Source organism: Bos mutus, chromosome 7, assembly GCF_027580195.1.
Source record: "Bos mutus isolate GX-2022 chromosome 7, NWIPB_WYAK_1.1, whole genome shotgun sequence".
Taxonomy (NCBI): Eukaryota; Metazoa; Chordata; class Mammalia; order Artiodactyla; family Bovidae; genus Bos; species Bos mutus.
The window spans coordinates 81,887,083-81,904,011 of record NC_091623.1 but is presented as its reverse complement, the minus strand read 5'-3'; positions in this window follow the sequence as shown (position 1 = coordinate 81,904,011).

The following is a 16,929-nucleotide window of genomic DNA, read 5'->3' as shown; positions in this document are numbered from 1 at the left end:
ATGGCTGAAAATTTCCTTCATATGGGGAAGGAAACAGACATCCAGGTCCAGGGAGACCAGAGACCTCCAAATAAATAAATCCAAAAAGACACACATCAAAACATACTAGAATTAAAATAGTAGACTTAAGGATAAAGAGAAAATCCTAAAATCAGCAAGAGAAAAACAACTTGCTATGTATAAGGGAAAACTCATAAGGCTACCAGCAGATTTTTCAGCAGAAATATTACATGTCAGAAGGGAGTGGCTTGACATATTCAAAGTGCTGAAAATAAAAACACTTCACACCAAAAGTTATTTTTTCAGCATGTTCATCCTTTAGAACTGAAGGAGATATTAAGAGTTTCCCAGAGAAGCAAAGGGCTTCCCTAGTGGCTTAGACAGTAAAGAATCTGCTTGCAATGCGGGATTCCTGGGTTCAGTCCCTGGGTTGGGAAAATCCCCTGGATAAGGAAGTGGCAATCCACTTCAGCATTTTTACCTGGAGAATCCCCATGGACAGAGAAGCCTGAAAGGCGTCTATGGGGTTGCAAAGAGTTGGACACAACTGAGTGACTAAGCACACCACAGAGAAGCAAAAGCTGGAATTCACCACCACTAAAATGGCCTCACAAGAAATATTGAAAGGGCGGATTCATGTTGATATATGGCAAAACCAATACAATATTGTAAAGTTAAAAATAAAATAAAATATATAAAAACAAGTAAAGCAAAAAAAGAGAGAAATATTGAAAAGGACTTATTGAAACTGAAAGAATGGCACTGATTAATAATATGAAAGCACATAAAGTAAAATTTTTATTGAAAATATAAGTATACAATAAAGATAGTGGATCAAATGCATAAGGCAAGGTTAAAAGCAAAAAAAAAAAAAAAAGCAAAAGTAGTAAAGCATAGAGGGGATAGATAGAAAGCTTTGGAATGTATTTAAAGTTAAGTTGCTAACAACATAAAACACACTGCTGTTTACTTAAGATCTTATATTAATATATAAAACTAAAGACAAATGCAAGGAAAATACTTATAGGCAGTACACAAGAAGGAATGAGAAAAGGATCAAAACATAACACTAAAGAAAACCACCAAAATGTAAAAGAAGAGAGAAAGAGAAGAAGAAAAGATAGGAGCCACAAATGGCCAGAAAATAGTTAGCAAAATGGAAATAAGTACATCTTATCCAAAAAAAAAAAAAAAAGAAAGAAAGCTCATTTGTATGCTACCTTGAAGAGGCTCACTTCAGAAATAAGGACACACATAGACTGAAGGTTAAATGATGGAAAAATACATTTTATGCAAATAGAAATTACATGAAGGTTGGTCTACCTATACTCATATCACAAAATAGATTTTAAAACAAAGACTATTAGAAGACAAGCAAAGGCATTACATAATGGCAACGGGATAAATCCAGTAAGAAAATATATTTACAAACATATATTCACAGAACATGGGGCACCAAGATATATAAAGCAAATATTAATGGACTTAAAAGGGGAGATTAAAAGCAATACATACGAGACAGCAAAAGAGACACTGATGTATAGAACAGTCTTTTGGACTCTGTGGGAGAGGGAGAGGGTGGGATGATTTGGGAGAATGGCATTGAAATATGTATAATATCATATATGAAATGAGTCGCCAGTCCGGGTTCGATGCACGATACTGGATGCTTGGGGCTGGTGCACTGGGACGACCCAGAGGGATGGTACGGGGAGGAAGGGGGGAGGAGGGTTCAGGATGGGGAACACGTGTATACCTGTGGCGGATTCATGTTGATATATGGCAAAACCAATAAAATTAATTAAAAAAAAAAAGCAATACAATAAAAATAGTAGACTTTAACATCTCACTTACATCAGTGCAAAAATCGAGACAAAAAAGATGAATAAGGAAACAATGAACTTAAAATATACATTAGTCCATATAGACTTGACAGATATATAGAACATTTCATCCATAAGCTTCAAAATACACGTTATTCTCAAGTATACTTGGAGTATTCTCCAGGATAGATTACATGTAAAGTCACAAAACACGTCTCGGTAAATGTTAGAAGACTGAAATCATATCACATATCAATATTCATTTATAATAAAAAGCCTCATCAAAATAAGTACAGAGGAAACGTGCTTCAACATGATAAAGACCATATATGAGGAACTCATAGCTAATATATTCAATGGTGAAAAGCTGAAAACTTTTCCCCTAAGATTAAGAGGATAAGGATGCTCTCTCTCACCACTTTTATTCAATGTAGTATTGGAAGGACTAGCCACAACAACTAAGCAAGAAAAATAAATAAAATGAATCCAAGTTGGAAAGGAAGAGAAAAACTGTCACTATTTAAAGATTATGTGTTGCCATGGATGAAAATTCTAAAGACTCCATCAAAAATTTGTTAGAACTAATAAATAAATTAATAAGTTCTCAGTATACACTAATAATACATTACCAAATCAATCTCACTTGTGATCACAATAAAATGAATAAAATACATAGGAATAAGTTTAACCTAAGCAGTAAAAATCTTTTATATTAGAAATGATAAGACATTGATGATAAAAACTGAAAAAGAAAAAAGATATTGTGTAATCATGAATTGGAAAAATTAATATTGTCAAAATGTTCATACTACTCAAAGCAATCTATAGACTTAAAGTAATTTCTATCAAAATGCCAAGTCGTATTTCATATAATAGAACATATAATTCTAAAAATTGTATGAAAATATAAAAGACCCCCAAATAGCTAAAATAATCTTGAGGAAGAAGAACCAAGCTTGGGGAATCACACTCCCTGATTTCAGAGTATACTACAAAGTAACTAAAATAGTATGATCCTGCCACAGAAACAGACATACTCATATGAATGAATGTAACAGAATGGAAAGCCCAGAAGAAAAAAAAATTCACACATACACATAGACATACTTAGACAATTAATCTATCACAAAGTAGCAAAGAACATACAATAGAAAAATCAGAGCCTTTTCAATAACCAGGGCTGAGAAAGCTGTACAGTTACATGCAAACAAATGAGACTAGACCACTATCTTATACCATATATAGAAATTAACTCAAAATGGATTAAAAACTTTAATGCAAAATCTGAAATCATAAAATTCCTAGAAGAAAACAAGCAATAATGTTACCGACTCTGCTTGTAGCACTATTTTGTGGATCTGACTCCATAGGCAAAGGAAACAAAAGCAAAAATAAACAAATGGGACTACATTAAGCGAAAAAGTTTCTGCACATTGAAGGAAATCATCTTCAGAATGAAAAGGCAACCCACTGAATGGGAGAATACATTTCCAAATAAAGAGCCCATTAAGGGGCTAATATTCACAGTATATAAAGAGCTCATATGACTCCATGCAAACAACAACAAAAAATAATTTTATAAGGAACAAAAGATCTGAATAGACATTTTTCCAAAGAGGACATACAGATGGTCAACAAACATTAACAGTTGCTCAACACCACTGTTAGGGAAACAAAAAACAAAATCAAAATGAGGTATTATCTCATACCTTTTAGAATGACTATTGTGGAAAAGACAAGTAATAACAAATGTTGGAGGCATTGTTGAAAAAAAGGAATCTTTCTAGTTCGTTGTTAGTAGGACTGTAAATTGATGCATGCACTATAGGAAAGATTATGGAGATTATGCAAGCAATAAGAACAGAACCACTATATGACCTATCTATTACAGTTCTGGATATTTATCGAAGAACACAAAAACACTAATTTGGAAAAGTAATACACTTTTATGTTCACTGCAGCATTCTTTGCATTAGCCAGGATATAGAAACAACCTGCTGCTGCTAAGTTGGTTCAGTCGTGTCCGACTCTGTGCGACCCCACAGACCGGCAGCCACCAGGCTCCCCCGTCCCTGGGATTCTCCAGGCAAGAACGTTGGAGTGGGTTGCCATTTCCTTCTCCAATGCATGAAAGTGAAAAGTGAAAGTGAAAGTGAAGTCGCTCAGTCATGTCCGACTCTCAGCGACCCCACTGACCGCAGCCTACCAGGCTCCTCCATCCATGGGATTTTCCAGGCAAAGTACTAACTTAACCCTATTCTTGACATTTTTCTGTATTGCAAAACTTGAGTATTTAGTTCATAGGTCTTGGATATTTGAAAATAATTACTTCATTTTGAAGAAAAAAAGTACAAAAGTTCTGAACTCTAGAAATAATCATAAATCATTAGAAGAAAGGCAATCAGGCAGAAATACTTAGAGCCAAGTTGTGCTTAGTTTTCTTTTTTTCAGCAGAAATTAATAATTAATAACATAAATAGCTTGTATAACAATTAGATGAAATTAATAGCTAATACACAATTTTAATAGAAAAATAAGTGAAAAAAAATGGATTTAAATGATACTAGAGGGCATGATCTTCCAAAAGAGGGGCTTTTCTGTTTAAGCCTGATATTTAGTTATGCACATTTACTTATTTTACTTAAATAATATTTTACCACACTTAATGAAGTCCTAGGTTATTTGAACAAAAGTTCCTATTGGTATCATATAGAACTGGACTCTCCAGTATGGTGCTACAAGCCACATGAGGCTGTTGAGGACCTGAAACATGGCTTTTCTGAACTAAGTTGTGCTGAAAGTACAAATAACATTAAGAATCAAAGGTTTAGTAAGACAACAGATATGCAACATATTACATTAGATTTTTTATATTGACTAAATGCTGAAATGATAATGTTTTGCATATACTTGGTTAAATAACATAGATTAAATTTGTTTAACTTGTTTATTTTTATGTTTTTAATGTTGCTACTAGAAAATTTAAAATCACCTCTGTGACTCCCAACGGATTTCTAATGGAGAGCAATGTTCTAGAAGCTTCCCTTTCCCAAAAAGTGATTTTTCCAAATAGAGCTCTGTCCAAGCAAGTTTGTCAGAATTGATTAAAATTCATATTAGAAAGAACTGAGCACAAATTTAGGTTTAATAGCAAATTAGAAAGTAGTCAGAGCACATTGATAACAAAGTGCTTAGTGCTTTTTAGTTATTCATAAATATTAATTTGCTTTCCTCAACAACCCAATGAAACACTGCTTTATCTATTCTACATATTTTTAAAGTAATATTTTTCAAAGGCATAAGACCAGTGGAAGTATAGTAGCTTTCTGCCATTTTCCAGTAATCCAAAATAAATATCAATTCATTCATTTCATAAATATTTCCTGAGGCGCACTGTGTGAGTCATAGTTTAAATTGTGAAAAGACCTAAAAGAATGTATGAGACATGGTTCCTGCCTTTCACGAGTGTTGAATTGAGACAAATAAAAATCTCTAAAATAGATGTGGCCACAGGGGCACTTTAAGAATGGTTTTGATTACAACCTTTGTGGTTTTGACTTCTCTCTAACTTGTGTGTAAATGTAGAACATGAAAAGGGCAGAACCTTGTGATAAGAACTTAATGGAAGTGATGGAAGTTGAATTTCAGGGGCAGCTTCGTGAGGAAACTCATACCATGGACCCTCTGCACTTTTTACCAAAACTAAGTCATGACAGATTAGATCTGTAACTATGAAAAGCACATTTTCAGCTAGGTTCTTATTTATTTGACCCACATTATATTCTTACAAATTTTCAGCTTTTCATTCTTTAAATATTACAAGCTTTATATCAGGGCTTTCATACACTGTTTTTCTGACATGAGTGCTTCTGTTTCACTCTTTCCCTCATTCCTCATGTGTTAAATCACTAGGGAAATTAAAAGCAAGCACACCACAGCAATTCACATGATGAAGAGAGAGGGAAATGCCCATTCAGACCTGACCTTTAGAAACTTAATAAGAACAAGCTCCTTAGAGGACTTGGCTCCTTATTTCACTAGAAATCCAGAGGATGGTAGATAGTTAGTAGAGATCAAGTACAGTGCTTGCTATTGGTCCATGGAAAATGTTAACGCTCAAGAGAGACAAATGGGCCTCCAAATCTCTTTACAGGCAAAGAGGTCCCTAGCCCTGACCACGATGATTTCTAGCACTGCAACTCAATGATGAGTCCCTAGAGATCTCAGCATTCTTCACAAAGGGAAAGGGATTTCAGCATCTCCACAATTCCTCTAATTATAAAAGCATGTTTATCATACTCTATTAGTATTGAATCATGCCCAGCCTTTAGAGAATTACAAAGCATATATTAAATATTTGAAAATAAGAAAATAGTAAGGAATCAACTGGAACTCTTGATGCCCCATACATATAATAACTATTTCTATGCTTATGTATAATTTCTTTTATCTTAGTATATTTTCTATTTGATTATATCTACATATATTTTTGGAGAAGGAAATGGCAACCCACTCCAGTGTTCTTGCCTGGAGAATCCCAGGGATGGGGGAGCCTGTTGGGCTGCCGTCTATGGAGTCGCACAGAGTCGGACACGACTGAAGTGACAGCATAGCATACATATATTTAGTATCAATATCATATTAATACTAATATTAAAATAGTATATTAATATAAGTATATATACTAGTATTTTATACTGTTAAGTGTACCTTTTCATGTAGAAGTGCAGTTCTTACACAGTATATCATTGTGGTGAATAAAGTAATATGCAACTACCTATTTCTTAATTGGTTGACATTCACATTGTTTATAAGTTTGATTACAATGTACAACATTGTGGAATGAATTTTATGAAAATAGGCCATGGAGAATGGGTTATTAGACTCTTGAAGTCTATCACCAAATTGGTATACAAAGCCGATGACTAGTGATGCTAAAAGAACAGCAATGGAGCACACATGTAGTATGATACTGCAACATTCCCTGGTAGCTCAGAGGTTAAAGCGTCTGCCTGCAACGTGGGAGATCTGGGTTCGATCCCTGGGTTGGGAAGATCCCCTGGAGAAGGAAATGGCAATCCACTTCAGTATTCTTGCCTGGAGAATCCCATGGATGGAGGAGCTTGGTGGGCTACAGTCCATGGGGTCACAAAGAGTTGGACACGACTGAGCAACTTCACTTTCACAAACTTACTTTAGTATGACTTTCTTTGATAATAAAAAATGAACATATTACTGTATGTATATTTTGTCTTTCTATCATTTATTTTGGGGCTTCATTGTTCATGACGCTTGCCCTTTTTATATTGGCGATTTCTAAAAAAATTAGCATTTGTATATACTTCAAAGTTATATAAGTAAATATACTTTTCCAACAATAGGAACATTCTTGAAGCCTTACATGGAAACAAATCTGTATAGTATTTTCCAAAGCAGAGGAATTATCTACATCCTAATGTACACAATAAAGAATTGAGAGAAAAGCTGGGAGAAGAAATCAGATCAAAAGATATAAAATTTATATGAGTAGTACTGATTCATGAGTACCTATAATTGGAACATTGAGGTATATTAACCTCAAGATTCCCTAGTATGCCCCTAGTTTAAAACAGCTTCCCAATGAGTTCAGAATAGGACACTATTTAAAATACCAGATAACTAATTGAGAAAAAGTCCTCAGAGTTACTTACCTCACACAGTGGCTCCCCCCAAATCTGATGGTCTGAAGTGAAGATCAAGTACCTACTGTACAGAGAAAAATCTTACAGAACTAAAGGAGTAACATGGAATTGCTCAGCAATTTTTAAGTAACTTTGGGTAACTTAGAGGCATGAATAGGCTTTTCAAGCTGAGAGCTGGTATTCTAGATGCAGGCAAAGAAAAGACAAGAAAAGCAAAGAGAAGGGAGTATATTAAGAGAGAGTGGCTATGGATTCAAATAATAAAATGGTACATTGGCTTGAGCATAGAATTATTAACACATCTTGTTGGTTTAAGATTAAGGGTTGGCCCCAACCAAAGTGAGATACTTTCAATAGGCAAATATAGGCAAATAGATTGAGAACCTATAGATGGACAGGCTGAGTCCTTAAATGCCTAATAAATGTGGTGCAAGGACAACTGGCACCAGCTACATTATGTAAACTGGTGCAAACAAAGAGAGCAAACAATTTAAATAAGAAAGCCTGAGTTATCGGAGTAGAACAGTGCCCTCATTTAGAAGAATAATTGACATCAGCATATCAGTCCCTGGGGCACTTTGTCCCTAACCTACAATTACACAGTTTATATAGGTGCGATCTGTTCCTTTGCCTTTTTTTTTTTTAATAATTCATAAATATGTATGATTTAAAAAAAATCATAAACCTATCAATTTTCAAAGAATTGGAATAGTTAAGCTGCCCTCAAATAAATTAGGCTGTGGGATTCTATACTCAAACTAATTACTTTTTCTAGAAAAGAATTTTTCATGGCATTATTTTGAATCACTCTTTCCCTTTTTACATTTCTAACCCTTATGCATTCCTCTTCTCAAGGGTTAAAAAGGAAAATCCAATTCTCCTAATAAAGTATTGTTTTGCTAAAGACACTACATTTTAGGCCTATCCTGTCACTAAAGCATTCACTTGGTATGTAACCATCTTATATTTCTTATAACTTGTTACGAGTTATAAGCAAAAATTTCAGCATTGAAAAACATTTAGAATATATAGAAAAACATTGAAAATATATAAGAAAACAAAATCTTTGAGTTACTTAAGGAATAAGGTCCCCTTTCCTCTTGTTTCTAATATTCTCACAAGTGCCTATCCTCTACTCTTGGGGAAAAGACAAAACAAAAACAACAAAAACAACCAGACAAAAGAATCCTTTGACCAGGGTCTTTGTTATGTTGTTATCTCACTCTATATCATCTGTTGACTCTATCATGCAATTCACATTTAACTGTGCCTTCTGTGTATGTAAATGAAGATAGGATTTCAGGTGTTTCAAGCTTAAAGTAATACAGGAAGTCTTACTCATTATTGCATAGCTATGTACGAACATATTGTCTTTGGATGAGGAAAGAAATCCTTTCAAATTACAAATTGAAAAAGTTAATAAATGCCAAGAATAAATTCATAAAAAATACTAACATAATATTATTGCCATTTAACTGCTTGACACTTAAATTGTGTTTCCAACAATTTTGGGCTGCATATTCTGTGATTGCACTTTATAAGACAATGACATTTTTCTGTAAAGAGAAAGATAATTTTAATCTAGTGTGGCTGACTGAGAATTTTTTTTTTCATTTTCATAACTTTAGAAAAGCTCATTTCTGTGTCTTCTGCATTTTTGAGATTGTGATCCAATTTTAGATAATTGTCATTAAATTACTTTTATATATGGCCTGCCTTAGCCTGAACTTCCCAGAAATTTGATCTTAGAAAATGAATATTGAATTGTAAGTTTTTCTAAAGAAATGTGGTCCAGGTAGTCAAAGGGAAGGACAAAGGGAGATGGGGGTTGAAACAGGATAAAAGAGAGAGCCAGTGTTAAGATAACCTGATGTGGTAGCAACCACAAAAACTGCTGTCTGGAAGTTCCCAGAGACCCTGGGAAATCCAGGTTAGATGCATCTTAGCATTGCCCTTTATAAGGAAGAAATGGATCAACATCCATTACCAGCCCACCAGGTCTCTATTAAGGTTTCCCTCCAGACTGTGCCTGCACAAACTTAGAATTTATCTTCCCTTTTACCCTGGTAAAAGGGTAGATAAATTCTTCTTGATAGAGAGCAGGAAGAGATGTCTGGCAAAGATGAGTTCCCATCTGGCTTACCAACATGAAGTCTGTTGATTCAGAACGTAACTGATTTTTTGGGTGGTTCTTCTTGTTGAGTTATAAGAGTTCTTTTTGTTACTCTGGATATTAATCTCTATTCAGTTAAACCATTTGCTAGTATTTTCTCCCATTATGTGCTCAGTTCTTTACTATCTTGATAAGTCATTTGATACACATTTAAAAGTATGGTTTAGCTCAATTTACTTATTTTTTCCTGTGATCTTGGTTTTACATCCAGAAATCACTGCCAGATCTCAGAAAGATTTTCTCTTGTGTTTTCTTATGAGTTTTGTAGCTTTAGGTCTTACTTTTAGGCCTTTGATTCATTTTGAATTAAATTGGAAAGTGTGTGTTCTCCAACTTTGCTTTTAATTTTCAAAATGTTTTGGATATTTGGGTTCCCTTGGGATTACAAATAAATTTTAAAACACTTAATAGAGCCAGAAGCAAGTCTGTGGATATCAGATATAAAGATGTAAATAGAGTTAGCCTAATAGTTAAAATGTATTCCTTTTGCAAATTTTCTAAAGGAAAATGGCTTATGACACAAAAATATTTGTCACTTGATCATATTGCCAGGGGCACACCAATGGTCTGTAAATGATAATGGGTGCTAATTTTTCAAAACTGTTAAAAGACACCAACATATCTATAAATCCTGATGAATACCCAGCAGGATGAGTAACAGAGAGACTCATGGCTAGGCAACTCATAGTACAATTACAAAACATAACAGACAAAGATAATTACAAAATGATCTAAAAAAAGAGAGGTTACTTAAAGTACAGACAGTTAAATTGAAAGTTGATTTCTTAATTGCAAACAAAGGAAGTCAAAAGATAGAGAAATGTTATCTTCAATGAACTGTGAGGTATCTACACAAATTTGTATATCACAAATAAATTCGTGGTGTAAGTCATTGAGATTTTAGGGGTTGTATGTAATTCCTACAACAGGGTTTAGTGCATGCAGACTGGTGTATTACTACATTTTATAGATGCATAATAATATATGTAGGGCTAGAATACCAAAGAATTAGCAATGTATCTTGAATGTTCTGATATAAAAATAGGTTGAGTTAAAAATAAAATTGGTTTATTGAGACAGTGGATACAGATAGATACTTAGAGATAGACGTAAACATAGAATAGAGATTTAGATTCAATGTAATCTCAATAAAATTTACATATATAAATATAATTTGAAAAGCTGATTCTTTTCAAAAAGAGTGAATGTGAAAGTCACTCAGTTGTGTCTAACTCTTTGCGAACCCATGGGCTATACAGTCCAAGGAATTCACCAGGCCAGAATACTGGAGTACCCACCCTTCTCCAGGGGATCTTCAAACCGAGGGATTAAACCCAGGCTCCCACATTGCAGGTGGATTCTTTACCAGCTGAACCACACAGTAAAGGGCCAAAAAAAGCAGCCAAGACAATGTTCAGTTCAGTCAGTTCAGTTGCTCAGTCGTGTCTGACTCTTTGTGACCCCATGGACTGCAGCACACCAAGCCTCCCTGCCTATCACCAACTCCAGGAGTTTACTCAAGCTCATGTCCATTGAGTCAGTGATGCCATCCAACTGTCTCATCTTCTGTCGTCCCCTTCTCCTCCTGACCTCAATCTTTCCCAGCATCCGGGTCTTTACAAATAAGTCAGTTCTTCACATCAGGTGGCCAAATTATTGGAGTTTCAGCTTTAGCATCAGTCCTTCCAACGAATATTCAGGACTGATTTCCTTTAGGATGTACTGGTTGTATCTCCTTGCAGTCCAAGGGACTCGTAAGAGTCTTCTCCAACACCACAGATTAAAAGCATCAAGTCTTTGGTGCCCAGCTTCCTTTATAGTCCAACTCTCACATCCCTCTTTGACTATGGGAAAAACCATTAATTTGACTAGATGGACCTTTGTTGGCAAAGTAATGTCTCTGCTTTTTAATATGCTGTCTGGGTTGGTGCTACTTTTTCTTCCAAAGAGCAAGGGACTTTTAATTTCTTGGCTATAGTCATCATCTGCAGTGATTTGGAGCCCCCCAAAATAAAGTCAGCCACTGTTTCCCCTGTTTCCCCATATGTTTGCCATGAAGTGATGGGACCAGATCCCATGATCTTAGTTTTCTGAATGTTGAGTTTTAAGCTAACTTTTTCACTCTCCTCTTTCACTTTCATCAAGAGTCTTTTAAGTTCTTCTTCGCTTTTTGCCATAAGGGTGGTGTCATCTGCATATCTGAGGTTATTGATATTTCTTCTGGCAATCTTGATTCCAGCTTGTGCCTCATCAAGCCCCACGTTTTTCATGATGTACTCTGCATATAAGTTAAATAAGCAGGGTGACAATATATAGCCTTGACATACTCCTTTCCCTATTTGGAACCAGTCTGTTGTTCCATGTCCAGTTCTAACTGTTGCTTCCTGACCTGCATACAGGTTTCTCAAGAGGCAGATCAGGTGGTCTGGAATTCCCATCTCTTTCAGAATTTTCCACAGTTTGCTGTGATCCGCACAGTCAAAGGCTTTGGTATAGTCAATAAAGCAGAAATAGATGTTTTTCTGGAACACTCTTGATTTTTTGATGATCCAACAGATGTTGGCAATTTGATCTCTGGTTCCTCTGCCTTTTCTAAATTCAGCTTGAACATCTGGAAGTTCACAGTTCATGTATTGTTGAAGCCTGGCTAGGAGAATTTTGAGCATTACTTTACGACCTTGTGAGATGATTGCAATTGTGCAGTAATTTGAGCATTCTTTGACATGATCTTTCTTTGGGATTGGAATGAAAACTGCCCTTTTCCAGGCCTGTGGCCACTGATAAGTTTCCCAAATTTGCTGGTATATTGAATGCAGAACTTAGCATCATCTTTTAGAATTTGAAATAGCTCAATTGGAATTTCATCACCTTCACTAACTTTGTTTGTAGTGATGCTTCCTAAGGCCCACTTGACTGTTATACCAGGTACTTCTTGACATCTTACTTTTGAGTTCAAGTCCCCTATAGTGAAAAGGACATCTTTTTGGGGCGTTAGTTCTAGAAGGTCATGTATGTCTTCATAGAACCATTCAACTTCAGATTCTTCAGCATTACTGGCCAGGGCATAGACTTGGATTACTGTGATAAGGAATGGTTTGCCTTGGAAATGAACAGAAATCATTCTGTCATGTTTGAGATTGCATCCAAGCACTGCATTTTGGACTCTTTTGTTAACTGTAATGGCTACTCCATTTTTTATAAGGGATTCTTGCTCACAGTAGTAGATATAATGGTCATCTGAGTTAAGTTCACCGATTCCAGTCCATTTTAGTTCCATGATTCCTAAAATGTTGACATTCCATCTCCTGTTTGACCACTTCCAATTTGCCTTGATTCATGGACCTAGGTATTTGTAAGTCCTCCTCAGACAGCCATTTTGCTTTTTTGCATTTCTTTTTCTTGGGGATGGTCTTGATCCCAGTCTCCTGTACAATGTCATGAACCTCCATCCATAGTTCATCAGGCACTCTGTCTATCAGATCTAGGCCCTTAAATCTATTTCTCACTTCCACTGTATAGTCATAAGGGATTTGATTTAAGTCATACCTGAATGATTTAGTGGTTTTCCCCACTTTCTTCAATTTCAATCTGAATTTGGCAATAAGGAGTTCATGAACTGAGCCATGGTCCACTCCCAGTCTTGTTTTTGCTGACTGTATAGAGCTTCTCCATCTTTGGCTACAAAAGATATAATCAATCTGATTATGGTGTTGATCATCTGGTGACGTCCATGTGCAGTCTTCTTTTGTTGTTGGAAGAGTGTGTTTTCTATGACCAGTGCATTCTCTGGCAAAACTCTGTTAGCCTTTGCCTTGCTTCATTCTGTACTCCAAGGCCAAATTTGCCTGTTACTGCAGGTGTTTCTTGACTTTCTACCTTTGCATTCCAGTCCCCTATAATGAAAAGGAATCTTTTTTGGGTGTTAGTCCAAGAAGGTCCTGTAGGTCTTCATATAAGTGTTCAGCTTCAGCTTCTTCAGTGTTACTGGTGGGGGCATATACTTGGATTACGGTGACGTTGAATGGTTTGCCTTGGAAATGAACAGAGATCATTCTGTCTTTTTTGAGATTGCATCCAAGTACTGCCTTTTGTACTCTTTTGTTGACTATGATGGCTACTCCATTTCTTCTAAGGGATTCCTGTCCACAATAGTAGATATAATGGTCATCTGAGTTAAATTCACCCATTCCAGTTCATCTTAGTTTGCTGATTCCTAGAATGTCGATGTTCACTCTTTCCGTTTCCTGTTTGACCACTTCCAATTTGCCTTGATTAATGGACCTAACATTCCAGGTTCCTATGCTATATTGGTCTTTACAGCATCGAATCTTGCTTCTATCACCAGTCACATCCACAACTAGGTGTTGTTTTTGCTTTGGCTCCATCCTTTCATTCTTTCTGAAATTATTTCTCCACCGATCTCCAGTAGCACATTGGGCACCTACTGACCTGGGGAGTTCATCTTTTAATGTCTATCTTTTTGCCTTTTCATATCGTTCATGGGGTTCTCAAGGCAAGAAAGATGATGTGGTTCGCCATTCCCTTCTCCAGGGGACCAGCAAAGGAGAAAAGGAAAGATAAACCCATTTGAATGCAGAGTTCCAAAGAATAGCAAGGAGAGATAAGAAAGCCTTCTTCAGCAATCAATGCAAAGAAATAGAGGAAAACAATAGAATGGGAAAGACTAGAGATCTCTTCAAGAAAATTAGAGATACCAAGGGAACATTTCATGCAAAGATGGGCTCAATATTGGACAGAAATGGCATGGACCTAACAGAAGAAGAAGATATTAAGAAGGGATGGCAAGAATACACAGAAGAATTGTACAAAAAAGATCTTCACGACCCAGATAATCACGATGGTGTGATCACTCACCTAGAGCCAGACATCGTGGAATGTGAAGTCAGGTGGGCTTTAGGAAGCATCACTAAGAACAAAGCTAGTGGAGGTGATGGAATTCCAGTTGAGCTATTTCAAATCCTGAAAGATGATGCTGTGAAAGTGCTACACTCAATATGTCAGCAAATTTGGAAAACTCAGCCATGGCAACAGGACTAGAAAAGGTCAGTTTTCATTCCAATCCCAAAGAAAGGCAATGCCAAAGAACGCTCAAACTACCACACAATTGCACTCATCTCACACGCTAGTAAAGTAATGCTCAAAATTCTCCAAGACAAGCTCCAGCAATATATGAATGGTGAAATTCCAGATGTTCAAGCTGGTTTTAGAAAGGGCAGAGGAACCAGGGATCAGATTGCCAACATCCATTGGATCATCAAAAAGCAAAAGAGTTCCAAAAAACCTATTTCTGCTTTATTGACTATGCTAAAGCCTTTGACTGTGTGGATCACAATAACTGTGGAAAATTCTGAAAGAGATGGGAATACCAGACCACCTTACCTGCCTCTTGAGAAATCTGTATGCAGATCAGGAAGCAACAGTTAGAACTGGACATGGAACAACAGACTGTTTCCAAATAGGAAAATGAATACATCAAGGCTGTATACTGTCACCCTGCTTATTTAACTTATATGCAGAGTACACCATGAAAAACATGGGGCTGGATGAAGCACAACCCAGAATCAAGATTGCCAGGAGAAATATCAATAACCTCAGATATGCAGATGACACCACCCTTATGGTAGAAAGTGAAAAACAACTAAAGTTCCTCTTGATGAAAGTGAAAAAGGAGAGTGAAAAAGTTGGCTTAAAACTCAACATTCAGAAAACTAAGATCATGGGATCTGGTCCTATCACTTCATGGCAAATAGATGGGGAAACAGTGGAAACAGTGGCTGACTTTATTTTTCTGGACTCCAAAATCACTGTGGATGGTGATTGAAGCCATGAAATTAAGAGACGCTTACTCCTTGGAAGGAAAGTTATGACCAACCTAGATAACATATTAAAAAGCAGAGACATTACCTTTCCCACAAGGGTCCGTCTAGTCACGGCTATTGTTTTTCCATTAGTCATGTATGGATGTGAGAGTTGGACTATAAAGAAATCTGAATCCGAAGAATTGATGCTTTTGAACTGTGGTGTTGGAGAAGACTCTTGCATGTCCCTTGGACTGCAAGGAGATCCAACCAGTCCATCCTAAAGGAGATCAGTCCTGGGTGTTTATTGGAGGGACTGATAGGGAAGTTGAAACTCCAATACTTTGGCCAACTGATGTGGAGAGCTGATTCATTGGAAAAGACCCTGATGCTAGGAATGATTGTGTGTGTGAATACATCAAGGCTGTATACTGTCACCCTGCTTATTTAACTTATATGCAGAGTACACCATGAAAACATGTCTTTCTGAAATTATTTCTCCACCGATCTCCAGTAGCACATTGGGCACCTACTGACCTGGGGAGTTCATCTTTTAATGTCTATCTTTTTGCCTTTTCATATCGTTCATGGGGTTCTCAAGGCAAGAAAGATGATGTGGTTCGCCATTCCCTTCTCCAGGGGACCAGCAAAGGAGAAAAGGAAAGATAAACCCATTTGAATGCAGAGTTCCAAAGAATAGCAAGGAGAGATAAGAAAGCCTTCTTCAGCAATCAATGCAAAGAAATAGAGGAAAACAATAGAATGGGAAAGACTAGAGATCTCTTCAAGAAAATTAGAGATACCAAGGGAACATTTCATGCAAAGATGGGCTCAATATTGGACAGAAATGGCATGGACCTAACAGAAGAAGAAGATATTAAGAAGGGATGGCAAGAATACACAGAAGAATTGTACAAAAAAGATCTTCACGACCCAGATAATCACGATGGTGTGATCACTCACCTAGAGCCAGACATCGTGGAATGTGAAGTCAGGTGGGCTTTAGGAAGCATCACTAAGAACAAAGCTAGTGGAGGTGATGGAATTCCAGTTGAGCTATTTCAAATCCTGAAAGATGATGCTGTGAAAGTGCTACACTCAATATGTCAGCAAATTTGGAAAACTCAGCCATGGCAACAGGACTAGAAAAGGTCAGTTTTCATTCCAATCCCAAAGAAAGGCAATGCCAAAGAACGCTCAAACTACCACACAATTGCACTCATCTCACACGCTAGTAAAGTAATGCTCAAAATTCTCCAAGACAAGCTCCAGCAATATATGAATGGTGAAATTCCAGATGTTCAAGCTGGTTTTAGAAAGGGCAGAGGAACCAGGGATCAGATTGCCAACATCCACTGGATCATCAAAAAAGCAAAAGAGTTCCAAAAAAACACCTATTTCTGCTTTATTGACTATGCTAAAGCCTTTGACTG